Below are 26,376 nucleotides of genomic sequence, written 5' to 3' on the forward strand. Positions count from 1 at the left end.
TAGATGAACCTAGAGGGTGTTATACTAAGTGAAATAAGCCAGGGTAAAACAAGTATCATGACTTCACGTATATGTGTAATCTAAAAAACAAAAACAAAGCGAAACAGAATCATAAATACAGAAAACAAACTGGTGATTGCCAGAGGGGAGCAAGGTAGGGAGATGGGCCAAACAGGGGAGAAGGGTTAAAAGGCACAAACTCCCTGTTGTGAAAGATGACACAAGATGCAATGAACAACATAGGGAATATATTTAATATTGCAACAACTTTGTAGAGGAACAGATGTTAGAGTCATTGTGATCGCTTTGCAATATACATAAATGTTGAATCACTGCTGTACATCTGAAACTAATACTGTGCATCAACTACACTTGAATAAAAAAAAAATGTATAGGTCTTTGTTTAAATGACCTGTCAGCCTCAAGTTTTCAAACAATGATTCACTTTGTGTTCTCAGGCCTCTATAGGAAACAAGGCGCATCACTGTTTCCATTTGTCAACAATCTGTGACCAACATGAAATACAAAAGGTTTCCTTACAAACTAGAAATATTTAGAAATATATCCCAGCCTCATAAAAAGAATAACCTCCCAAATCTTGCTTTTACTGTATCTAACGTTTTTTAAAAGTCAGTCTCTACAACTTTTATCTCCCCCTAACAGAAGCCAGGAAGAAAACACTCCCTCCCCTCTACACTTTTCACACCTGTCTTCAGACACACACCCTCCCCACTTGACTGTCTCCTTACGGAATCATCTTCTGGCAGCAGGAAGGCAGCAGTGGCTCCATGCCATCCGTATCCTCCTGCCATGCTGTGACTATTTTTAGGCCAGCGGCCCCTCTCTGGTTCCTAACTTGGCCATAGGTAATCAGGAGGCAGTGAGAAACCCTTCAGAAAAGCCAGCCAAGTCCCGGTGGGATCGGCAACCCTCCACTGCAAGACTCTCCCAAGGGCTACAGAGGGGAATGCCCTCTCAAGCATAGCGGGGTCGTGGACCTTTGCAGCCCAACCCACCCACTGGCCTCAGTTGGTCCTGCCGAGGCTGGGCTCCCATTCCAGATGGACAACTCATAGTACCCGTAATTTCACGAGAGAGAGAGAGAGAGAGAGAGAGAGAGAGAGAGAGAGAGAAAGAAAGAGGAAGAAAGACAGAAAGACAGAAAGACAGAAAGACAGACAGAAAGACAGACAGAAAGACAGACAGAAAGACAGACAGAAAGACAGAAAGACAGAAAGAAAGACAGACAGAAAGAAAGACAGAAAGAAAGACAGAAAGAAAGACAGAAAGACAGACAGAAAGACAGAAAGAAAGACAGAAAGAAAGAAAGACAGAAAGAATCAAAGCTAAGATTTCCTACTTTAATGAGTTTTAGTTGATATGCTGGAAAATTTAAAGCAATTCAGCGTTGAGATTTTTTTTGCCCCTGAAATGTCATGTCCAGTAGCAACACTGATATTTCAGATTTGTTAACAACCCTGGAAAGATGAAGGTATTGATAAAAATACACAGAGGAAATTTTAGTCACCTTTCAATAAAGGAATAATATACCCAGATAGTGTGCTAAAAGTTAAGTATCTCCTTGTGCTATTTATAAATATAACCATATACTAGAACGTCTATAATTGGTACAGGCCTGCCAGAAACACTAAATATATCCGATGTTAAAGCTCTACACCATCACGGCTACACCTCTATTAAAGACAACTATAGTAACACAAATTTCAAGCCGAGTGGTTGGTTTTTCCAGCTCACGAGTAAAATGAAGTCTAAGAACTGAAACTAAGCTTGAATATGTGGCAACTGAAATTTGAAATTTCATCTTGTATCTTTCTTCCAAGGGCATCACGTCACATCTACATCTATCCCCAACTTGGATTCTGTAAGGACCTGTACATCTTTTGGGAACCCACAAGGTCACAGTATCAAGCATGTTTGCTCTCCAGATTTCTATTGAGAACATTAAATGAAAATCTCATGAAAACATTAAGGACAACACAGTGGCTTGAGTATTTGAGAAGACCAGCCTTACTCAAAAGGGGAGCCGAGGAGCAAAGATTCCCTCACTGGTCCTGGTGGGGACATCTGCTTCTTGGGAGCCTTTGGCCCTGAAAGGGAGCACACCTCTCTGTCAGATATTGTATCCTCTATCCATTTGGGGGTGGAGGATGGCTGAATATGAGTGTGGGCCAGGAGAATAAAGAAATACACCATGGAACTCAGGAAGCAAGAAACCCAGCCAAGCCCCCTCCCTCACCCTCATAAGCAGAATAAAATCTCACTGCTCCCAAACTGGCTACTTTTTTTCTCAGAAGGGAGTGTAGGAAGAGGAAGCCTAGGGAATCTTAAAATCTGTCCTCAATCGACTTGGAGGAATAGTGTCGATCCTACTTAAGATTCTCTCTCCCTCTCCCTCTTTCCCCCACTTACACACTCCCACTCTAAAATTAAAAAAAAAAAAATCAATTTAAAAAAAAGAGCAAACATACATATTGTTGTGTTAAAAGAATTTAGAGGGGCCCCCAGGTGTTTAAGTCAGTTAAGCATCCAACTCTTGATTTCAGCTCAGGTCATGATCTCACAACTTGTGAGTTCAAGCCCTGCATCCAGCTCTGCGCTGACAGTGAGGAGCCTGCTTGGGTTTCTCTATATCTCTGCCTCTCCCCTGCTTGCACGCACTCTCTCTCTCTTAAAATTAAATAAATAAACATTAAAAAAAAATTTAGAAATTCACAAATTGGGCCTTGTTTAGCTTTATATTTCTAAGGCTAATATTTTTTTTAATTTATTTATTTATTTTGAGAGACAGAGAAAGAAAGGAACAGAGAGAGAATTCCAAGCAGGCCCTACACTGTCAGCACAGAGCCTGACTCGGAGCTTGAACCCATAAACCATGAGATCATGACCTGAGCCGAAATCCAGACTCGGACGCTTAACTGACTGAGCCAGCCAGGCACCCCAAGGACTCCATTCGAAATGGCAATCTGGAGCTCACTTACAGCCAACCAATCTCAAAGTGACCAAAGCCAGGACCTCATCTCTGTGCTCTCATCTGCACAGATGTGTGGGTCCTGATGGCATGACGGGCTGGCCCACAGTTTAAAGGCAGACATGAATGCAACGAAGATTTCAAGTTAGAAACGGGAGAGAAATGTTCTACCCATGCCCACCCAAATCATATGTGTGGAATTCAACAGCCCAATTTTTTAAAGTCAAGAAATTTCAGGATCTACTTATGTTTTTCTCCAAAAGATTTCAAACCCTGGGTAAAGCATTTTCATCAGTAGTTAAACAAAATGGGGTGCCTAGTGGCTTAGGCAGTGGAGCGTCCGACTTCAGCTCAGGTCATGATCTCACAGTTCATGGGTTCAAGCCCCATGCTGGACTCTGTGCTGGCAGCTCAGAGCCTGGAGCCTGCTTCAGATTCTGTGTCTCCCTCTCTCTCTGCCCCTACCCCACTTGCACTCTGTCTCCATTTCTAATATAAATAAAAACATTAAAAAATAAAAAAGTTAAATAATGTCTCCTATGGGATAACTTTCTAATTTAGCTTTTATACTTAAAATGGCAGTGTGATTGACCTTAATCCAGATTTGCAGTTTAGAAAGACTCTAGCCCTACAGTTCCATAAACGTAAGATGTTGTAGTTAGCTCTCCGAACCTTACCCATTTTCTTACCACTATTCTCTTAACAATAAAGACTTCCAAGCATGAGATAGTTCTCATGTACCTTTTTTATATTCAGAACCTCTAATTAGCTACAAGAGGAGGAATCCCCTACAACAGTACTAGACCAATGCCAGAGAAGCAAAGTGGGGGTCGGTTACTTCACACACCATTGCTGCCAATTTCCATATCCCAGATGGAAAGTGACCTTTTACTACAAGAGCTTCCATTCATTCAACAAATGCTGATTATTTGCCTACTACTTGCCATCTGCTCTGCTAGGGACACAATGGTGAAGATAGTCCCTGTCTTTAAGGAGACTTGTAAGAGCCAATAGTGCAGTTAAGACAGGAAAGCACCAGTAAGTCATTACAGAATCTGCTGAGGCAGACCTGGAAAGCAGACTAAGGAAATCCAGAGGACAGATTCCGCTGGTGCAGATATGGGGAGAACAGTTAAGTGTAGCTCCCTAAAGTTGATCAAGTTTGGAGGGAGGACAATGAACAGGCGGTTTGGCGTTTCTGAGCCTTTCAGGTTTTACCAACTAGTAATATTTCCCCTCCAAAAATCTGGAAGGGCACCATGAGAAAGCCAGGTCTTCATTTTGCTCCTAAGGACACTTAAAATGTCATCGAGTATGGCTGACATAATAGCTGAAAAACTATCTGAGGCTTTGAATGTCAAATCAAGAGATATGGGAGAAAAAGCTGGGTAAAACCGTGTTCAGCCCATCAAAACTGTCAAGTGAGGATGATCTCTCTGACACATTGTCAGTTCCTCCTCGTCTGCCCATGGTGCCAAGTCCATGAGGCCAGGATGGGGGAGCAGGCAGCCACCTCTTCCATAGAGATAAGAGTGTCCACACACAGCACTTCAAAGTTCTCAAAGGGTTCTCATGTCATCCTCCCAGGTGATAGCCCCATGGGAGACACAGGTCCCATGACAGACCCCTTCTTCCCACATCTCTTCCCCTTTTGCAGATCTTTCCAGAAGTTGACTATGTTGCCCAAGAAACAGAGTTAATAGATAACAATGGACGTTAAAACCCAGTTCCAATAGGTCTTCTCAGTCTCCTTGCACCTTCCTTCTGACAGTTAACACAGGTCAAGGAACATTTGCTAGGCACACACCAGCTCCATGTAACTGCCTAGACTTGGAGGGCATGCGTTACTCGTGGAGAGCTCCCTCATGTACTCGGTTACTGGTCACCCACCTTGCTCATAAAGGCAAAAAATAATCTTGGCCTCATTTTCCTCCTCTAAAAACTGATGCAACAGTAACAACCCATTTCTTAGGATTGTTTTAAGAAGTAAATGAAATTTTTTGGAAACTTTCTAACACATACAGTCCTTACTTACTACTGTTATACTGGCAACAACCTTGTGAAACAAGCTTTATTATTATCGTCATCATCACTGATGACCAAACCTTAGCAACTTGTTCAGTCAAGGCAACTTTCTGGGGAGATGAACATGTTCTAGATCTTGATAGCTGTGATGGTCACACAGATAGCGATTATATGTCAACACTCATAGTTGCACACTTAACCTAGCTGTATTTCATGGTATTTAATTTTATATCGATTAAGATTTCTTTTTACCTATCACGTGGCCAGTAAATAGCAGTATGTATATTCCAGAACACATCTATTAACTCATTTTGGAGCCTTAAGAGGTTTTCCTGGTTCTTGTTTTATAATCTATTTTCTAACTAATCCTACTGAAAATCTTGCATGTTGACTACACCAACTACTATTTTTGTCTGATCTCAAGGACATCAAACCTGCCCTACTTATGCAGTTTTACATTTGACTATTTGCTCTTGCATATATGCACCTAAGCCCCCCTAGAGGACTAGGTCTTTGCCCATGACCCTGTAGGGCACTACAGCCACAGACCCAAACTGTCACTTTGAAAATCAATTTAAGGACCACATACCAGGGACCTACAGTCTCAAACCAAGAGACCTCGGAGAACCTAAAATAATACCTTATCTTGGTCAGCATTCCTTCAACGCTTTTTTTTTTTTTAAATTTTTTAATGTTTATTTAGAGAGAGAGAGAGGGAACAGAGGGTGAACATGGGAGGGGCAGAGAGGGAGACACAATTTCCAAAGCAGACTCCAGGCTCTGAGTTGTCAGTACAGAGGCTGACACAGGGCCTGAACTCACGAACTGCGAAAACATGACCTGAGCTGAAGTCAGATGCTTAACCGCCTGAGCCACCAGGCACCCCATCAATGCTTTTTTAAGCCACTTAATAAAAGCACTATTCTAAGTACTCCTGATGGAGACGGGAAGAAAATTAAACTCTTACTCTTGTAGAAATTATGAATCCCATAATCAAGTAAGCTTTTTCATGAGAATCAGTAAGACGTAGGAGAGTCAAGACAGTAAGACTAAGTTACAGGACACTACTGAGCCCATAAAGAGCTGTCTCTAGAAAAGTAAGCCACTGAAACCACGCCACCATGTACACACCGTGCCTGTCATGGAACATCGTCAAGGACTGGACAACTGGCTGAAGAGTAACCTGATGTAAAGACTCTGCATTCTTTTTTTTCTAACACATACATAGCTGGTTAAAGGAATTACCCCAAAGGCAGTACAAACTGTTGTATGGAAATGGGGTTAGACTGAGTACACAGGGCATTGTTTTATTTATTTATTTATTTATTTATTTATTTATTTATTTAATTTATTTTTAATATATGAAATTTATTGTCAAATTGCTTTCCATACAACACCCAGTGCTCATCCCCAAAGATGCCTTCTTCAATACCCATCACCCACCCTTCCCTCCCTCCCACCCCCCCCCATCAGCCCTCAGTTTGTTCTCAGTTTTTAACAGTCTCTTATGCTTTGGCTCTCTCCCACTCTAACCTCTTTTTTTTTTTTTTTTTCCCTTCCCCTCCCCCATGGGTTTCTGTTAAGTTTCTCAGGATCCACCTAAGAGTGAAAACATATGGTATCTGTCTTTCTCTGTATGGCTTATTTCACTTAGCATCACACTCTCCAGTTCCATCCACGTTGCTACAAAGGGCCCTATTTCATTCTTTCTCATTGCCACGTAGTACTCCATTGTGTATATAAACCACAATTTCTTTATCCATTCATCAGTTGATGGACATTTAGGCTTTTCCATAATTTGGCTATTGTTGAGAGTGCTGCTATAAACATTGGGGTACAAGTGCCCCTATGCATCAGTACTCCTGTATCCCTTGGGCATTGTTTTAAGCTAAACTTAATTCTTTCCTGGAAAGTGTTAAATGCCCATGACCTTGTGTAGAACAGTTCACACAGTTGCCCTATCTCTTCAAAGTCCACTTGTCTAAAAGGAAACAATTTTCCATTTGAATTCTGCCAAGTCCAATTGAAAAATGCCGTGTGCGGAGTTACGCAAGTTGGCACCTCACATCATACCTCCCAACCTTCGTTAAACATCAACTTCCTGTACCTTTTACGTGGAAAATGATTACCTAAGGCAGGCTCTCCCCCTGGCAAGTAAGAGTTCCTTAACAGAAGGTCAGTATATGTACAGATGTAACCCATAGGAGCAGCTCCAAGGAAGAAAGAGCTGACCCCTCTAAAATGGCCTACTTGTCAGGCCCTCATACCATGTATTCCTTAGAAGTCATTTTGGTAATACAGAACTATTGACCTTTAGGGCTAGAAACCATGACTGACACTCAGGGTGTAACTGTGGTTTTACGGGACAGTCTCTTCCCAGTTCTGATGGACCCCAGGCCTCACCTTCTAGTTAAATTTCTACCTGGGATTAACTCCACCTGCCCAAGAATTACCTGCCTCCATGTAGTTTCAAATAAGGAAAAAGGATTCAAGATATTTATGGAAAAATGTGTTTCAGAAAAACAAGTATTAGCTCCTATTCAACATATATGGCCTTGGATAGCTATCTGTAAAATGGGTACATTTTACAATGTATTACTGTACAATCAAATGATTCAGAGTACTGTTTTGTGAGAATTTTCTTTGGTTCTTTTTGAATAAAGCAGTATAAAAACTGTAAAAGGTCACAGAAATGTAACAGACCATTGTAATGATCTGCAACTATCAACTTTCCATTTGTGCTACTGATCTTAGTGGCTTACAGGATTTAACATTCTGGTTTATGTTCTGCAGTTAGAAGATGGAAAAATAACAAGCCATAATTCTAAGCAATGTCATCTGAAATGTTACACTCTCAAACTAGGATGCTTTTGGTCCCACTTCACCAATATGGAGACAATCCTAGCAACAGTCATTACTTTTTATGGCTTTAGAAGTAGTCAAGGAACAGCATGATACTGGGAGCACAGAATAGACCAGGAGAGAAGGCCTGGGTCCTAGTCCTGGGTCTCTAACTTACTTGTCATAATATAAAACATTTATGCAAATAGTTCCAGTCAATTTCCTCATGTATAAAATAGACCTCTCCCAACCTGTGCTGTCCACCTTACAAGGGATGGTGTGTTAAGTGAGTGAAAAGGTCCTTAATGTCCCATTTCCAAGGTACTATCCAAAAACATACAGAGTTATTGTTCACTTTGATTTTAATCATATTTGTGTGGAGCATGTGTTTATGTGTCTATATGTGTATGTGTGTGTGTGTGTGTGTGTGTAAGTGGCAATCCTGGATTTTCATTTCCTTTTGCTTTGATTAAAAAAACACAGCTCAATGGGGCACCCAGGGAGCTTAGTCAGATGGGCGTCCAACTGTTGATTTCCGCTCAGGTCATGATCTCGTGGTTTGTGAGTTCGAGCCCCGCATTGGGCTCTGCACTGATATCATGGAGCCTGCTTGGGATTCTCTCTCTCCCGCTCTCTCTCTGTTACTCCCCTGTTTGTGCACCCTCTCTTGCTCTCAAAATACATCAATAAAATTCAAAAACAAAAAGCAACAACAAAACCGCAGCTCAAATGTAACAAATTATCCTAAAAAATTATCAGGAACTCACTAAACTCAAACTCCGAAGAAAATCAAGAGGTGACGAAGCTGGAGTCGAAGAATAAATACACTCAACTGTTACTGGTATAAACCAATTCTTTTTTCAGGAAAAGTGATCATGCTCTTGTACCTGGAATTGAATTCCCAAAAGAGAGCAGCATCCACAGACCCAAGCAACCACCCTATCAAAGTTCGGGTGAGGAAATTAAATGAAACTTCCTAGCCATGAATCAGAAGAGATGACATATATTTGGCACTGTGGTAGAATAACCCCAGGTGGCAGGTATTATCCCCACTGTCCTCATGGGGTAATGGTGCAAAAGAAAGTAACTTACCGAATCCACGTGGCTAACACAGAAGATCTCAGACGTGAACCCAGCTTGGTCAAATTCTGAAGTCTGTACACTCCTCATTAGACTCCTGTACCCAATGTACTGGACATCAGTAACATTTTTTCCAATTCTACAACAAAGTATGTGTCCAAAGTTTCAAACTGGACATCAGGGTGAGTAAAATCCAGCTAAATGTTGAAATACCTCCATTATTCCAATCTTAATAAAAACAAGATAAAAAAAAAAAAAACAAAAAAAAACAATACCTTGTCCTGGAGGCTTATACTTATATCACTTAAGCAGAAAATAATTTTCATTTGATTGTGTACATTTCAAATTTTAAGGGTTCAGCATAATAAGAGCTAACCATTTTCTGACACCACAGTCATGCTCCAAATATAAAATCATTTAAAGTTTTTCCTGAAAAGAGAAATGCAGCATTTTTCCTATCTCCATTCCCATTTTATTGACTAGACCACCCCTCTTATGCTGGAAGTAAAATGAATTGGTAAATTCCTCCACACAGCTGCCATTAATAGCTCCATAAAGCACAATCAGAAGTTTTTAAGCCTTAAATTAAAAAGTCAACTATTAAAGAGCACAAAGTCAAATTCAATAACCAGCAAGTTTTGTGGGCCATCAAAAAGTTTTAGAGAAATGCAAAACTGCTCTGAAATAAATCTTACGAAGTCCAAGGAGAGAAAGAACAATCCCAGACTGAAAATTCATCTGAATTGCTTTTTAAAATGTAAATACAGGGGTGCCTGGGTGGCTCAGTCCGTTTAGCACCTGACTTTGGCTCAGGTCATGATCTCACAGTCTGTGAGTTCAAGCCCCACATCAGGCTCTGTGCTGATAGCTCAGAGCCTGGAGCCTGCTTCAGATTCTGTGTCTCCCTCTCTCTCTCTCTGCCCCTCCCCTGCTCATGCTTTGTCTCTCTGTCTCAAAAATAAATAAAAACACTTTAAAAATTAAAAACAAAAAGAAAACGTAAATACATATTTCTGGAAACAAGAAACAGCCCGTCTGTATGAGAAATGGTTAGCCTGTGATGGTCTGCACCAATGGAGAATGTAATCAATTATCACAAGTGGAATTAATTCGGTACAAGTATTTGCACATGAGTTTGCCAGATGTTCTGAGACTGGCACTTTATTATGAAACAGAACTGTAACTCCTAAGAAATAGGAACCTCATACCTTGTCCTAACTGCTACCAGCTTTCAGAAGGACACAGGGCCACCAGTGAGGCTGCCTCTCTAGGTTTGCTGGGTCTGTCACAGGGGGTGAGGGACAGGACAAAGAGGAAAGTCTAGAAAAGCAGTACGTAAATTATTATCTCTGACTTAAAAGACCTTCTAGTAGCTGTGACTGATGCAAGAAAGAATTTCAAACTCCCATGCCATTAGTCTCTAGATGATTTGTTCCAGGCTACATCTGGTGCAAATCATTACAAAAGTGCAAATACGACCGACGTCATCAGGTTTAGACCCTGTCCTCAAGAAGCTTACAAGTTTCAACAAAAATACGTTGGAAGAGGTCACTAAAAAGATTATCCAGAGCAAGTAAGTGAAACTAGACAGCACTGCTAAGCATCCTGCTTCTCAACAATTCTGAGAGTAATCACGATCCACCATTAAGGAGGAAGAGCCTGTAGGTAGCCAAAAATGTGAAAACAGACTTAGCTTTACCAAAATTTGCTCAACGTAGCAGGTAGAATTCTCAACACATGGCACAATGTTAACGATCTGGGAAGGATATTTCTAGGACCCTCGACACTAACATTCTCCATACTGCACTTCTCCCAACGGTTGAGGCTTTTCTGATGACTCCTCTGAGAATGGGAGCCAATTCTTTTTTCCACGTCTGTGCCCTTCTACCTTGCACAACCAACATCTGGACCACAGGGAGTGCTCAATACATAGTCTGAGGCTTGCCACACAGTTTTTTAACAGCAAGGATTCTTACTCGTGCCTTGTATTTACCATTTAACATGAAAACATAATTCTAACTATATAACACTCCACATAAATGGGTTCTACATATGGAGTCCAGACTGAAGATCTAATAAAACAAGTGCGTTTTTCTTGCAGATAGAAAAATGTATGCTTTTTCACCCATTTCTCATTTCTCCAATCCTTCTGACTCTATCACCAACAAGTAGGAATTCTGGGACCCTTGCTTGAATTATAATCTATTGAGTTAGATTAGTAGAAATGCGCACATAGAGTTCAATTCCCTAGTTTGCCTAGAATAAGAGGACTACAGTATAGCAGTTTACTAGAGAACTAAAACCCAGGCTTTTCATAGCACAAGGTGTTTTAACTGGCACTTATTCTGGCAAATACAACTCAACTGACTTGACAGGGTGGAAAGGGGGAGGAGATCATTTTTGAAGGTCTGCTCTTACATGGCTTATATCTATACAAGCTTCTATTTTTGTTCCATGCAGCTTACCAAGTGAGTTTTGTTTTAAAAGAAGATGCAGTTTTAGGGGTGCCTAGGTGGCTTAGTCAGTTAAGCATCTGACTAGATTTCATCTCCGGTCATGATCTCATAGTTGATGGGCTTGAGCCCCATAGCAGGCTCCACACTGTTAGCTGGAATTCTCTCTCTCCCACTCTCTGCCTCTCTCAAATATAAACTTAAAAAAAAAAAAGAGAACATGCAGTTTTAACTTGATGTCAATTATTAACAATCATGAAAACCATCTTAAGACACAAACTTAAGAGAATTTTTCATTTGTCACTCAATACTTCTAAACACAAATGAACTGTTTATCTGAAATAAGGTGAAGAAATAGTGACATTTTCTTCAATAGTGGTATATATGTAAATAATACTCACATAAATATTACCAAGTTTTTCAATTTTTTTTAATGTTTATTTTTGAAAGAGCGAGACAGAGCATGACTGGGGGAGGGGCAGAGAGAAAGGGGGACACACAACCCGAAGCAGGCTCCAGGCTCTGAGCTGTCAGCACAGAGTCAATGCAGGGCTCCAACTCATGAACCGCGAGATCATGACCTGAGCCAAAGTTGGACGCCACTGACTGAGCCACTCAGGCACCCCAATGTTACCAAGTTTTCAATGCAAAAAAAAAGTGTAGAAGTAACCCCGCAGTCAAGACGTAACGAACACTGCCAGTGTTATATAAGCCAAAATTATATAAGCTTTATGTTTAAACAAGAATATATTTTTACACCTCTCCTTCCTACTCTTAACGATTGCTTTCTCAATGCCAATTTAGGACACCAATGTCTCTAAATGTTTTAGTTAATTGTAGAAGATCAGGGGAATCGTGGTTGATTGGCCCATGAACATGAACATTAATTTTCTTTGCAATGACTATAAGTTGAGAAGGTGCAAACATTTACACGTATTTAATAGAGTGAAGGGGCACCTGGGTGGCTCAGCCAGTTAGGCGTCCAACTTCAGCTCAGGTCATGATCTCGCAGGTCTTGAGTATGAACCCCGCATTGGGCTCTGTGCCGACAGCTCGGAGCCTGGAGCCTGCCTCGAATTCTGTGTCTCCCTCTCTCTCTGCCTTTCGCTTGCTCGTGCCATGTGGGTGTGTGGGTGTGTGTGTGTGTGTGTGTCTCAAAACAAACACCAAAAAAATTTTTACAGAGTGAAAATACAGAATTTGATGGCTTTAAACCCCTCTCTCCATGGCACCTTATCTTTAAGACTGACACATTCTTAGTCTGTTTTGTTCTGCTCTTTTTCTTCCTGTGCACACAGAGTGCCAAGCTGGCCAGACCTCCCCTTCCACTTAGCACAACTCTTACTGCACAAGAAATGGGTACAATTTCGGGGAAACTACACTACCTGGAAGTTAACTTCCCAGTGACCACTTTGCCCTTTGCAGCTACTTTGAGAAACTTATGTACTACCTTCACATGACCTTTCAATGCTCAAAAAGAACTGAGTCAACCCTACTAACAAGTAAACATGTCTCCTCAAGACAAACTTTAAGGGACTTTAAAACGATCTTTAGTTTTACAACTTCAAAATGAAATAAAACTTCTATGTTAGAATAGTGGTAGGATTAGTGATTTTTCTTACTTTTACTCATGCAAGTAATACATACACAGAACATTCATGAACTTAGATATACGACTATTAGCAAGACTTAAATACAGTTTATCTTGAAATATTTTCTCTTCAATATTGGGCATAAACTGCAGGCTAAGGAAAACCTACTAGCTTTTTCAATTTTTTTTAAATGTTTATTTTTGAGAGAGAGAGAGACAGAGCATGAGAGGGGAAGGGGCAAAGAGAGAGAGAGAGAGAGATGCAGAATCCGAAGCAGGCTCCAGGCTCTGAGCTGTCAGCACAAAGCCCAACACGGGGCGCAAACTCATTAACCATGAGATCTTGACCTGAGGTGAAGTCGGATGCTTAACCGAGCCATCCAGGCACCCCCAACCTATTAGCTTTAATGAATAAATGAGGTGGGGCACCTGGGTGGCTCAGTCGGTTGAGCAACCAACTTTCGTTCAGGTCATGATCTCACGGTTTGTGAGTTCGAGCCCCCTGTCAGGCTCTGTGCTGACAGCTCAGAACCTGGAGCCTGCTTCAGATTCTCTGTCTCCCTCCCTCTCTGCCCCTCCCCCACTCATGCTCTGTCTCTGTCTCAGAAATAAACATAAAAAAAAATTTTTTTTAAATAAATGAGGCTGTTTGGGAATCAAAGATAGAGATGCAAAAATGGAATTCTGAAGGGCTTGAAAGCTATTTACTTAAGTAAAACACCTCTAGATTCAAACTGGCTTACTACTCTGTATTTGTTGAGCAAACCCTTTCTTCCTTGATTGTGTCAACATGATACGTCAGGGCAATCACCAATTGCAAAATACCTTGCTGTGTATGAAAGTGAAGTTTTACTGTATTTGTCTACAGAGTAAAGATTAGCCCTCAAATCTGTCATCCCCAAAATGGAAAAATCTTTTTCATCTGGAGCCAAATGAACAAAAAAAATCATGCATTAATATCCTGGATAACTGCCCACATAGAAGAGTTAGAACTGATTTCAAATAATACTGTGGTCATTTCAGCAATCTTGTAGAAACTTGATTTAGAAAAATACATCTTAAAAAAAATTTTTTTAACATTTTTGAAAGAGAGAGAGAGAGTGGGGGAAGGGCAGAGAGAGAGGGAGACACAGAATCCGAAGCAGGCTCCAGGCTCTGAGCTGTCAACACAGAGCCCGACGCGGGGCTCAAACCCACGAACTGCGAGACCTGAGCCAAAGTGAGATGTTTAACTGACTGAGCCACCCAGGCGCCCCTAGAAAAATACATCTTTAGAAGAAGTCGTTGGCCAGTCGAACTCAGTGACTTGGTTATAACAGATTTCCCTAAGTCAAGTTTGGGGAACCATGCGTAAAGCTGGCTTTTCCGAACCAAATTTCAGGCTGGTGAAGTCATACGCCTTATGACCTAGTCCTTCAACTACAGCCCACAGTCACTCACCCTCAGTCTCTCCTCACCTCTCTAAAGGCCACAGTCACTGCTGTCTAAGTCCCTGCCAGGCCAGTGGGGGAGGTCACCTCGTGGTAGGCTCACCTGCCTGTAGAGAAAGTTGGGGTGCATTTTTAAGTGCCCTCACACACACACAGCACACCAACCTCACCTTCCTGGCTGATGTATGGTCCAGTGGTTTATTTGTGGGTCCTCAGACATGGAGAGCACCCTCAACGAGGCTTCTAAAAGTTCTCAGGATGTACTTAAGCTTCCATAGTATGGAAAGAGAACTCAAGTCTGGGAAGTCAGGAGGTTTTTTTCCCCTCTTTCAATAGTTTCATCTATCAATAATATTGGAAATTTGGGACAACTTTTAAACTACATATACATCTGTCTGGATATCAAGACTCATCACCAATTCAGTATGGAACTATAACAATCATTGAACAGCAAAATACTACTACTACAAATGAGTAAAACTAGATGGATGGTGAGCCTAGTTGACATTATCACAGAACAACATACCTCAAACATTTTTGTTCCCTGTAATTCAAAACTTTCTGTTCTGATTTTGAGGAATGTTGTTCCTAATGGTATATACAATGCACAACTATTACTTATCAACAAACACAATCTGGTTGGCAATGGTCTCTACTCCAGTACACAGAGGTTGTTCTAATGGATCTGAAAAGAACCTTACTCAAAATTAAGGGTACATGGGGGGCAGGGGGGTTCTTTTAAAAGTCATCTTCTGCCACGGTCATGTATTTAAGCTAGGATTCAAAAGTGTTAATTATGTTTTTGAGAAAGTCAACAGACTTGGCTACATTAAAATCTAGAACATCTCTAAGTCAAAACCACTATAAACATGTACTACTGGTCTTTATAAGACCAAGACATAATGGGGAAGAAAGATATGCAACATGAAAGGTGAAAGATTATCAATCCATAAAAGTTCTTATGAATAGAAAGGTATTAATACCCCAATAGAAAAAAATGTGGTCCTACATTCAATTAAAAAGGAATAAAAATTAAAAATAACTTAATTTTTTTTGGTATACATAATTTGTAATAAAAGAAATGGAAATTTAGATATAAAGAAAGCACTGTTCACTTATAGAGCTAGAAGAATTATTTTTCCAGGGTGCCTGGGTGGCTCAGTCATTTAGGCGTCTGACTTCCAGCTTAGGTCATGATCTCACAGTGAGTTCAGGCCCTCGTCAGGCTCTGTGCTGACAGCTCAGAGCCTGGAGCCCGCTTCAGATTCTGTTTTTCCCTTTCTCTCTCTGCCCCTTACAGGCTCATGCTCTCTCTCTCTCTCTCCTTCAAAAAATAAACATTAAAAAAAATTTTTTTAATAAAAGGAATTATTTTTCCTTTTAAGAGTGAGCCCCCATGTTACAACATTATAGTAACACAAGGACTCTCAGAGTGCTAGTGGTATCATACTTGTGTAAAACATTTTTTGCAAAGCAAATGGTCCATCTGTCTCCAGAGATCTTTGAGCCATCAACTGTATTTCAAGGACTCCATCCTAAGGAAATATGCCCTGTAGATAAGGTTTTATAAAGGATATTTGTTGCAACAGTATATATTTAACAGTAACTGGAAATAAAAGTTCAGCTTATAAACAACCATGTTACCTCTATATAATGTAACATTATGTAGCCACTAAAATAAAACTCTTGCAGAACTGTAATGATAGGTGAGCTTTTTCCTAAGTTACGCAGGAAAAAAAATCAGCATGCAATCTGTACGTGCATAAATGTAATTATAAAAAATAAACCTATTTATGTTATGTGTTAACAAGCATGAAGAAAACATTGCGATTATATTTGGGTGGTGGAATTATTTAACACTTACACTTTTTCTGAATCTACCTTTTTTTTTTTTTTTTTTTTTTTTTTTTTTTTACAGCAAGCATTACTTTAGAAATTGGAACAAAGCCATTTTGAGGAATGTTGTTCCTAATGGTATGTACAATGCACAACTATCTCTTATCAACAAACACAATCTGGTTTGCAATGGTCTCTACTCCAGGACACAGAGGTTGTTCTAATAGACGTAAAAAGAACCTTACTCAGAATTAAGGGTACATGGGACATGCTTTCTAAGTGCTTAAGACTAGTAACTGAAATACCAACAAAGAAATCTAGCCGGAATTTTATAACCCTATGAAATAATCCCAAATTGCAACCATGCATTACTGATACAGAATGGAAAGGCGCAGCTCTTCTCCAAGCACTATTTTCTCCACATAAAGACAGTTTTAAGAAGTGGAAAAGTTGGCACGAGTTAAATATATCTTAAACTCAATTTCTACTATGTTTTTATTTCTAAGGATAAGTAGTTCCAATCATTTCTTTGTATAATTTCTTTATGGAATGCTGCATTTAAGAAAAATATCAAGAAAAAGAACGATAAAGAGAAAGAAAAATACCAATAAATGCATTTCATACATTGCAAAGCACTATACAAATAGGGAGGGCATCACTGTTTCAATTTAAATTGTCCATCATTTCCTGGCCCAATGATCCCTGACAAACTAGTTGGTCTACCTTATTGCATTTCCAAGCGCTTCAGTTCTTCTTCAGGTTAACCACACACAGTTATCTGGGTGTTATCTAGACTCCTTAAGGAGGTCATAGGTTCCCAGGAAGCAGCGACTCATTTCCTTTTTATTCCCCTCCCTCCCAGATTGCCGCCCTCCTTCCCTCCACTCCTCACACCTGCACCCCACCCTCCACCCCCAGGGCTAAGGATTTAGTGGGATGGAGATTGAAATCCCTTCACCTGGCAAAACCTGAACGCTGCCTGTTACACCCCTCCCCCGTTCTGCCTAAGACTTTGATTTTATTCAAACAAACACACTGGATTTCCTTTCTTACACACCCACTGCTGAATACTCCGTTGTAGTTAACAGAGTATGTGAAAAATTACGTGAAAATTAATCTCTCCTATTCTTAGTCCAAAATAAGTTATTCCAACTCAAAGGCAACAAATAACTTAGCAGCAAAGAGTACGTCTTGAAAACGGAGAAGAGGATGTAAGGTAAGAAAACACATTAGTCGTCAATCAGGTGACCTTACTTTGGAACGGATTTTTCTAGAGAGCTAGGAAAGCGCAAGTGAGCTGCAGGAAGTAGGCAGGCTCGGGACGGAGGGCCTTGGGAGTTGCAGCAAACCTCAGGAACGCCACATTTTCAGCCCCGGGTGCTTTAGCTGAGAATGGGCCCGAGCGAACCGCACCGCGCGAGGCCAGGACTGCCGGCCCCGCGGGTCAGGTGTCTGGTGGGTGGCTTCCGGCTGAGCAGATGCCTGTCAGGCTGAGTCTACTGGAAACCCCTCGGGTCACTTTGAAGGTGACAGCTACGGAGATCCGCATCCGTCCCCGCCGCACCAGCTGAGCTGACCCCACGTGAGACCCGCTCCCCGCACAGCCTCCGCTCCACTGCGGGTGCCTCCCCGCTTCTCCCCAACTTTGCCCCCACCCAAGCCCCGGGAATACCCGCCCCCTCCCTCAAAGCTAGTCCCGTCACCCTGTGACGGTCGCGTCCTGGAGGTCCCCTCGCCACCCTCGCCTGAGATCTCCACCTCGGACAGGCCGGGCTGCGGGAATCGCCTCAACTCCGCGCTTACCCGCAGCTCCTCTCTCCTCCTCCTCCGGGAGCCGAGACGCAGGACGGGGGAAACCAAGACTGCAAGCCCGGGCGCCCTCCGGACCCCCGGCGGAGGCGCTCCAGGCCCACCCCGGAGGCCCGCGGCGCAATCAGTGCCCGGCGGGCAGCGTGCGCACCTGAGGACACAGGGCCAGGCCCTCACCCCACCCCCGCAGGCCAGCGGAGGCTGCAGCAGCCGGGCGGGAACCCGGAGTCCGGGGCGTCCCAGCCTCCCCGCCTCCCGAGCCGCTGGGGGTGGAGCAAGGGCGGGGAGTTCGGGAAACTTGTAAATAGAAAAGCGCCGCCGCCTCTGCCCCCCCACCCCCGGGCCCGCAGCCTCCCCTTCCAGGCGGCCCCAGCCTGCGCCTTGCAGCTGGAGACAAAGGGCAGGCGGCGACCAAGGGGGGGCTGTGCCCCGAGACACTTGCAAGTCGCTCGTGGCTGTACCTCGGCACGCAGGCCAGGGCGGCCCCAGCCGCGCTCCGCTCGGCTCCGCTCGGCTGCGCTCGACTCTGCTCCGCTCGCAGGTTGGCGAGCTCCGCCAGCCGCTTCGCTGCCCCCTCTTGCGCTCCCGCGTCCCAGTCCCGAAGCCCCGCAAGCTCCCGGGCTAAATGCCGACGCGCCCCAGACCCGGGCGTCTGCCCGGGACCGCGCTGCACCTGTTGCCACGTGCGACGCGGCGCCCCGGGCTGCTGACCGCACACCTGCCTGAGCCGCGCGTCCCCAGATCACGCAGGTCCCCGCGGGCGACTGGAGTTCTGCCTACTCCCGGCTCTTGCCCCCTCGCTTATCCTTGCGAGCTCTCTGGCTTCCAGCTAGCCGTGGGGCATTGCAGCAAGGGCGGGCCGGGGGGGGGAGGGAGTGGGGAGGTCGCAGAAGGATCGGGGCGGAGGTGTGCTAGGAACCAGCACCGATGGTCTCTTCAGAGTGTCAGACTCCTGGTCTGTTTTAGCTTCGTCCTACTAAGACGTTTACTAGCAAACCCCTAGTAAAGGTTAAAGAAATGAGCTCCTGCTGTTAGATCTTAGAATAAAACGTGTACAGAATACAACACCAGGGAGATAAACGAGGCCGACCCACTTTTCTCTAAACACAAATGAGGTCCTTCTTTGCTAAACTGAACGAATTTCATCCATAGCTGTCCATTACGTTCATAAAATGTTTTATTCTATTGGCATATTTTTAACTGTTAAATGTCAGACAACCTGAGATCAAAATCTTAAATATCTCTTTTTTTTCTTTAAGTTTAGTTATTTTGAGAGCGAGAGAGCACGTGAGTGAGCAGGGGAGGGGCAGAGACAGGGAGAGAGAGAATCCCAAGCAGGCTCTGTGCTGTCAGTGTGGAGCCATAAACGGGGCTCGATTTCATTAACCCTCAAATCCTAACCTGAGCTGAAACCAAGAGTGGGTGGCTTAACTGACTGAGCCACCCAGGTGCAGGAGACCAAAATTAAAACAATAGTAATAATTAACTGGTTTGGACTTGCTAAAGGCTTTTTAAGAGAAATAAGTCTTTTCAGAGAATTAATCTGAGGATACTGTGTTTAAGTTTTCTATACTATCAACATTAGATCAACTAACAGATGTATTGTCATTTATAGTTGCAGACTTTTCATATGTACAATGTCCCAATATTTCCTCAATAAGACCCAAGTAAATAGATCAGTTTATTATCTCCATTTTTCAGTTGAAGAAAGCTCAAGTGACTTACTGAGGTCACACAGCTAGCCAGAGGTAAGCGCAAAGGCATCCGGCCTAAGTCATGACCTAGTCTTTTTATTCTACTGTGCGACAATTCTTGCTTGCTTTTGAAGTACTTATTTCAAGGACAGACATGGAACGTATCTAGGACTTTAGGAAAAGGCATACGATTATTTTTAAGCAGATACAGCTTTAAACACCAATGAATGATTCTCCCTTATGCAAAAGCACTAAAACCAAAACCCAAAAACAAACCCACTGACATAGTTCCTGCAAGTGAGGGGGCAATTATGCTAATTAGCAACATGCCTCCTTCCTCAACAGAATAGTCCTAGTGTTAAACATATCATTTAATCTTTATAACCCTCATGTGACCCAGGTGATTTGGTCCAACCCCCCCATAGTTCTATTGTGTGACTTAGTTATATCTGTAAATATAGAACCTGTTTTACTTCATTTTTCTGAGGGATAAATTGCAGGAAAGGAAAGAGAAAAAAAACACCCCTCACCTAAGTAATTAGAAGCAACTTCTGTGGTCATTGGGAAATCTGAATCTTTGCTTGTAATTGCATGCACATAAAAACAGAAGTTACCTTCTAGGGACATCATCAGGGACTCTGTCAAGGCAAATATGCTTGAAGTGGGGCCTGCTGACTTTTCTTTCCATGTTGGCTCTGGGCATGTTGCCATATTCTTGATCTCTGAACTCCAGTGTTAACCTGCTCCAGACTCCAGGAACCTGTTAAGGGTCAGATAATAACTCCACACAACTTAGGGGTCCTTTGTCCTTAAGAAAAAAAAAAACGTTACCAGAATTTTTTTCTGTACTAGAAAAATGCAAATTGAAACTACATAGAAAAAACACTTTTTCATTTATCAGAACTGCAAAGATTGAAAAGTTTGATAACCACTGCGTGTTAGCAAAAATTTGGAGAAACAGGCAGTGACAATGCTGATGTGCATGTAAATTAGAATGACCTCCATTGAGAGCAATTCATACTACGTAACGAAACCGTAAGTGCACATGTCCTTTGAGGCAGTAAGTCTAAACATAATTCATCTTTCAATACACAAGAAATGGTAGATGTGTATAAGCTTGTCCATTTGATGACAATGAGGAAAAAGAATGACGAAGAATGGGGGGAAAAAAACTAAAATAAAATTTTAATTTAAATAAATGTGTGGGGCACCTGAGGGGCTCAGTCGGTAAAGGGTCTGTTAGACTTTGGCTCAGGTCATGATCTCGCGGTTTGTGAGTTCAAGCCCTGTGTCGGAGCTCTGCGCTGACAGCCTCAGATTCTGTGTCTCCCTCTCTCTCTTGCACTCTGTCTCTCTCAAAAATAAGTAAACATTAAAAAAAAATTTTTTAAAGAAATAAACAAGTGTGTTACATGGCAATGTTAATAAGCACTGCTCTATGTTCTAGTAATTAAAAAAACTTTAAAAAAGTAAAAGCTCTTTGTACTTTTTTACGATGTTATCCCAGACACTTTATGTGCACAATTTTTAAAAAATTCAAAACAATTATCTATAGTATGCTACATTTTCTTTTAAAAGGGAGGGATTGGGGTGCCTGGGTGGCTCAGACGGTTGAGCGTCCGACTTCGGCTCAGGTCATGATCTCACGGTCCGTGAGTTCGAGCCCCGCGTTGGGCTGTGTGCTGACAGCCCAGAGCCTGGAGCCTGTTTCAGATTCTGTGTCTCCCTCTTTCTCTGACCCTCCCCCATTCGTGCTCTGTCTCGCTCTGTCTCAAAAATAAATAAACGTTAAAAAAAAACTTTTTTTAACTATAAGAACATTAATCCATATTTTAAAAAAAAGGAGGAATTAGGGGCACCTGGGTGGCTCAGTCAGTTGAGCATCCGACTCTTGATTTTGGCTCAGGTCATGATCCCAGCATCATCGATGGAGCCTGGAGTCGGGCTCTGTACTGACCACGGAACCCGCTTGGGATTCTCTCTCTCTCTCTCTCTCTCTCTCTCTCTCTCTCTCTTTTCCGCCCTATCTCCTTCTCCTCCACTTGCCCACTCTCTCTCTCTCTCTCAAACAAATTTTAAAAATTAAAAAAAAAGGGCAATTATACACTCTTGTATGTAAGCATATATACATAAATTTGTATAAGCATAAAATATTTCTGAAAAGATATGTCAGAAACTGATAATATTGGCTGTATCTTGGGAAGGGACCTTGGCATCTGGAGGGCAGAATTTGACAAGAAACTTTTCACTAGATATAATTTTGTATTTTTTGGATTTTGAACCATGTAAATAATGATACCCATTCCAATATTTAAGAACTTTTCACTGCTTGAGGTTTTGACATCAAGAATGACTAAAATTCTTTCCCTACTAATTTCACTTACAGATAAAATAAGTTGTCAAATAACACATGTGTTGGTGGGGAGGAGGGGGGGGAAGAAGAATGCCTAATTGATGCTTTCAAACCATTTCTTCTCTAGTTTATCTAGAAAGGAAGTATTCGGTACATAAAATTCTAACATTCTGTGATTATGGTGAAATGATGACTTAGCAAATTCGTTAGAATTTTATTAACATTGACATCTCCCTGGAGTAGAGTTTTCAGCTAATTTTCTCGAAGTTGCGTTCAATCAGAAATGAAAAAAAGAATTTCAGGCTCAATTCCCAAAATGGAAACTACAATACACTGATTTAAGTGGTGAGAAAGTCATGGAGTCATTTTATTCCCAAACTTGATCGCTTTTTAAAAATTCATTACTTATTTATATTTACTTATATCTCCACTACATTGAATGAGGGGTTTGAATAACTCTAAAAGATAGTCACAGTAAATTAAAAAAAATAAATAGATGTTTAGAAGTATAAAATAGGATCCAAGGCAAAACTTACAGGTAAGAGTAAACATTCAAATGAGTAACCAAAGTAAGCCACTGAGCTTCCTGGTAGCCAAGTGTCCCAACCAGTTACATAATTGCTGTTTTCAGAAGAGGCTGAGAGTTCTTCAAGGGAAGCAAAGCTCTTCTTAGCACTAATTTCAAAAAGAAAAATTTTTCACTCCTGTTTCAGATCAACATTTCCCGAATAGAAAACACCAATATATATAATATGGTAAGAAACTTCATGTGGTTATTTTACATAGCGGCTTTGAAAAAAAAAAAAAACCGAAGTATTATCATAAAATTTATCTCGAGATGATTTACCCACTCAGGGACTAGGCCAATGTCAATCAAGCCTTATAACAGCAAGGACTGATTGTAAATAGATATGTGTGTGTATAGCAGTTTTTTCATATATCCTTCTGAAAGTCAAGCTCATGGTAAAATTCTAACATGCCCACAGATCCTTTGCCTCAGAGTGAGACTCAGTTGCTTTAAACGCATTCCAGAAATTATGTAGTCAGCCAACCATTTGATAGGTGCTGAAGAACTGTAGAAGTAACAAAGACCCAGAATACTGGAATTTTTTGACCCTGTGGATGACCTTTTTCCTATTTCTGTTGACAGAAAATGTATATTGCAAATAGCCACATGACATTTAAGTCCTGTGTCCCGAGATGGTGAGACATGCATGGTCAAATACACACATTAACTAGCTGTAGCAATGATTGCAAGAAAGCAGTATGAGACCAGTCAATGGTCTTGATTTATTCACAAATAACTCCCGGGTTTCTCATTATCCATCCCGCTTCCCAGTGGACTTGGAGAATTAAGTAGACTCTCCTATCAATATTCCAGAAGGGTAACTATCAGGGTAGGAATGTTCTTGTGTAGAAGGCTGCAGATTTGTAAATCAAGTATCTATCGCAAGAAAGAACTTTCTTGTGGCAAGTTCAGAGCAGTAGCAATAAGGAAATACGGTTTCCCCTCTTCAGAATGACCTGAGAGCATCTGAGAAACTCTTTCATCCTCCCATATCTTGGAAGGCATCTTCCACAATCCTTCTATTCCATTTATAGACTCTGTAGAAGGAGCCATTCTTACAGCATGATGCCAAAATTATCTTAGCTCACACACAAACAACTTGTCCTGCCATTCTGCTTTTGACCTCTGCATATTAGGAAGAAATTAAGAAAAATATAGCACCACCAGTTTGTTATGCAACCACTTTGAAAATGTTTACTTTGAGTGCTTAAAATGTCATGACTCAAGAAACTACTGGTGTGTGTAATCTACTCTTGACAATGAATCATAACTGTGTCACACTTGGAATTGGTTAATATTTGCTCCAATAAGATGGAGTCTTCCCTTAAAAAGGGGATGTATTTTCAATTTCAAACTATTTATTGCTTCGTGACAAATGTAATAACAAGTCTGTGGCTTTGAAGTCTCATACCTTTGGCACTATCCCAGTTTACCTAGACTTTTTGAATTTGCTTGTAATGTATGCCTCTGGCTTGTTCTCTTGGCCAAATGTAAGCCCTTAGGGAGCTGGGGGCAGCCTTCCAATTTGCCCCCATCCCCTTTAGGCCCTGCCAACTGATCAGTGATCCCCTGAAAAGAGTGCAAATCCCTGAGGCCTAATGGGTTCAGTGTTGCTGCATTGTGACCAGCCTCCAGGCCTGGTCCACTGGTTGGCTCTTTATGCATTCCTTTTGCAATTTTTGGTGTTGATTCATAGTTGCCAATCCATACTTGACTCTGCGATCTTCCCCCTTGCAAATGGTATGCAGTCCAATGGGCTCCGTGCTGTAAATTCTAGCAAATGTTTGCAAATCATAATGACGTAGGAAGAGTCATAAACTAAATGAACAACAGCATTTAGCTCTCGTGCTGTTAGACAAGCGTTCCTCAAAATATAATCACTCTTCTAAATATAAACATGGGCTGGCAATTCAGAAAAGAGCCAATGAAAGTATTATCATCGTTATTCCTTCCAGCCAGTGAGTAGGGTAATACTATGTTTGCCTGAAACATACTGCAGTGTTCCAACGTTGTAAGTCAGGGCCTGATTAGTTATCAGCAAGTAAGACAATCTGACTTTGGGGTATCTAGAACACTGGCAAGTCAGGTTGCTGATCCAGGACAGTAATTTAACACGACCAAAGATTTATCTGTTTTGGATAAGTACACTTCTGATCTCTTTTTGAGTACCTACAAAATTATGGTTAGTCCCCACTAATTTATAATTTGATTATCTGCTCTAGAAACCCACAACTAATTGTTATTTGTTGTTTCTCAGGAAAAAAATTATTGTTCACAAATCTTAAATAGGAGGATATGTCTACTACAAACAATAAAAAAAATACTATTATCAGTACAGAATTGAGGACACCAATTGGAGTTAGAAGATTTAGTTTTGACACCTAGATATGCTTTACTTGATCTGACTTGTCTGATCTCTGTTTCTCTTTTATAAAATTATTTCTTTAGATCTCACGGGGTTGTGAGGATGAAATATGATATTATCCATGTATTTATGATTTGTATATGAGCTCATGTTTGGAATTCCTAATAACACTCATTTCCCTTCCCACTGGCCTATGAACTTGAGGCTACAGAAGGGTTTGCATTCGCAAAATATCATTCCGTCCAGCATACTAAGACCTGCCATCCTTCCTCATTTCAGCCTCTTTTTCGTGCCCAAAATGTTCAAGGGAGTAGGCCAGTGGTCTCTAAACCATTCCTCTTGTACTTCCTTATCTATAAGAAAAAATCGAGTATCCATGCCCAATATTCACTTATTTATAAATTATATATGGCACTAGAATACTAATATGTACACAATAAACTATGCGCAAAAATAGAAAAGAATAAGATTAAAAATATACATGGACAGACAGGTTGCTAAATAGAAGGTCTCATATTTTCTTCCCATACCCTCCAGATAGTCTTGGGTACCAAGAAATCCCATTTCTCTCCATGGTCTTTAGTGCAGAAGAATTTTCCATTGCTAAAAAATTGGAAGTCAAAAATACCACTTTTAGTGTAAATACCTAGAGTTACCTATTTTAACAGTTTGGCATTCTAAGTAAACTTCAGCAGGCTTCTATTTTAATAGAAGCATGTACCTGGAAATAAGACTTCAAATATTAATATAACTAGTTCAAACCTCGTGTCCAGAAAGATATGGCTGATTTTTTTTCAACTTTCTCCAGTGTGTTTTTCCCAGCACAAGCAATACAATTTTCCACGAGTACAGACTGGGTGCCCTACAAATTTAACTCAGTTCTTAGCATCAGATCCCATAGGCCAAGGGCTCAGTCTCACAGGACTACATCCGCTTCAGATGCCAATTTCAAGGCCAGGTTGTCACTGTGCTTCTGACAAACTGCATAAATGTTGGAGATCCCCATGACGTCCTCCTCGGGTTGGATCAATTTGTAGAGAGGCTCACAGAACTCAGAGAAACATTTACTTATATTTATTGGTTTATTAGAAAAGATATAAAGGACGCAGGAGAACAACCAGATGAAGAGGTTCGCAGAGTGAGGTCTGGAGGGGTCCAGACTACAGGGTTTCTGTCCCCATGGAACTAGGGTTTGCCATGGAGGCATTCACCAACGTGGAAGTTAACCAAAGCTTGTGGTTCAGAATTTTTCAGAGATTAATCTGCCGCACATGCCGCTCTCTTCCCAGAGTTGGAGGCTGGAGTTGAAAGTTTCAATCCTCTAATCACCTGGTCTTTCTGG

General features: G+C 41.5%; 1 protein-coding gene and 1 long non-coding RNA gene across 6 annotated transcripts in view; one reads left to right on the forward strand and one right to left on the reverse strand.

The window, feature by feature from the left end:
* The window catches only part of MTUS1 (microtubule associated scaffold protein 1), a 172,158-nt gene extending 153,294 nt beyond the window's left edge, over window positions 1-18,864 (reverse strand). For 2 of the 5 annotated variants that reach the window (XM_060653060.3, XM_060653059.3), the window contains exon 1: window positions 18,049-18,302. The gene's annotated coding sequence lies outside the window, so the exon portion shown is untranslated. Of the gene's footprint in view, window positions 1-18,048; window positions 18,305-18,515 lie in introns of those variants that run through there. The other 3 variants (XM_078445378.2, XM_060653058.3, XM_060653061.3) reach the window with 3 other exon arrangements.
* Window positions 18,509-26,376, forward strand: part of LOC144616098 (uncharacterized) — a 42,082-nt gene continuing 34,214 nt past the window's right edge. The window contains exons 1-2 of the long non-coding RNA XR_013555012.2: window positions 18,509-18,595; window positions 19,756-19,802. This is a non-coding gene — a long non-coding RNA (uncharacterized LOC144616098). The remainder of the gene's footprint in view (window positions 18,596-19,755; window positions 19,803-26,376) is intronic.

This window comes from Panthera onca, chromosome B1, assembly GCF_046562875.1.
Source record: "Panthera onca isolate mPanOnc1 chromosome B1, mPanOnc1 haplotype 2, whole genome shotgun sequence".
NCBI lineage: Eukaryota > Metazoa > Chordata > Mammalia > Carnivora > Felidae > Panthera > Panthera onca.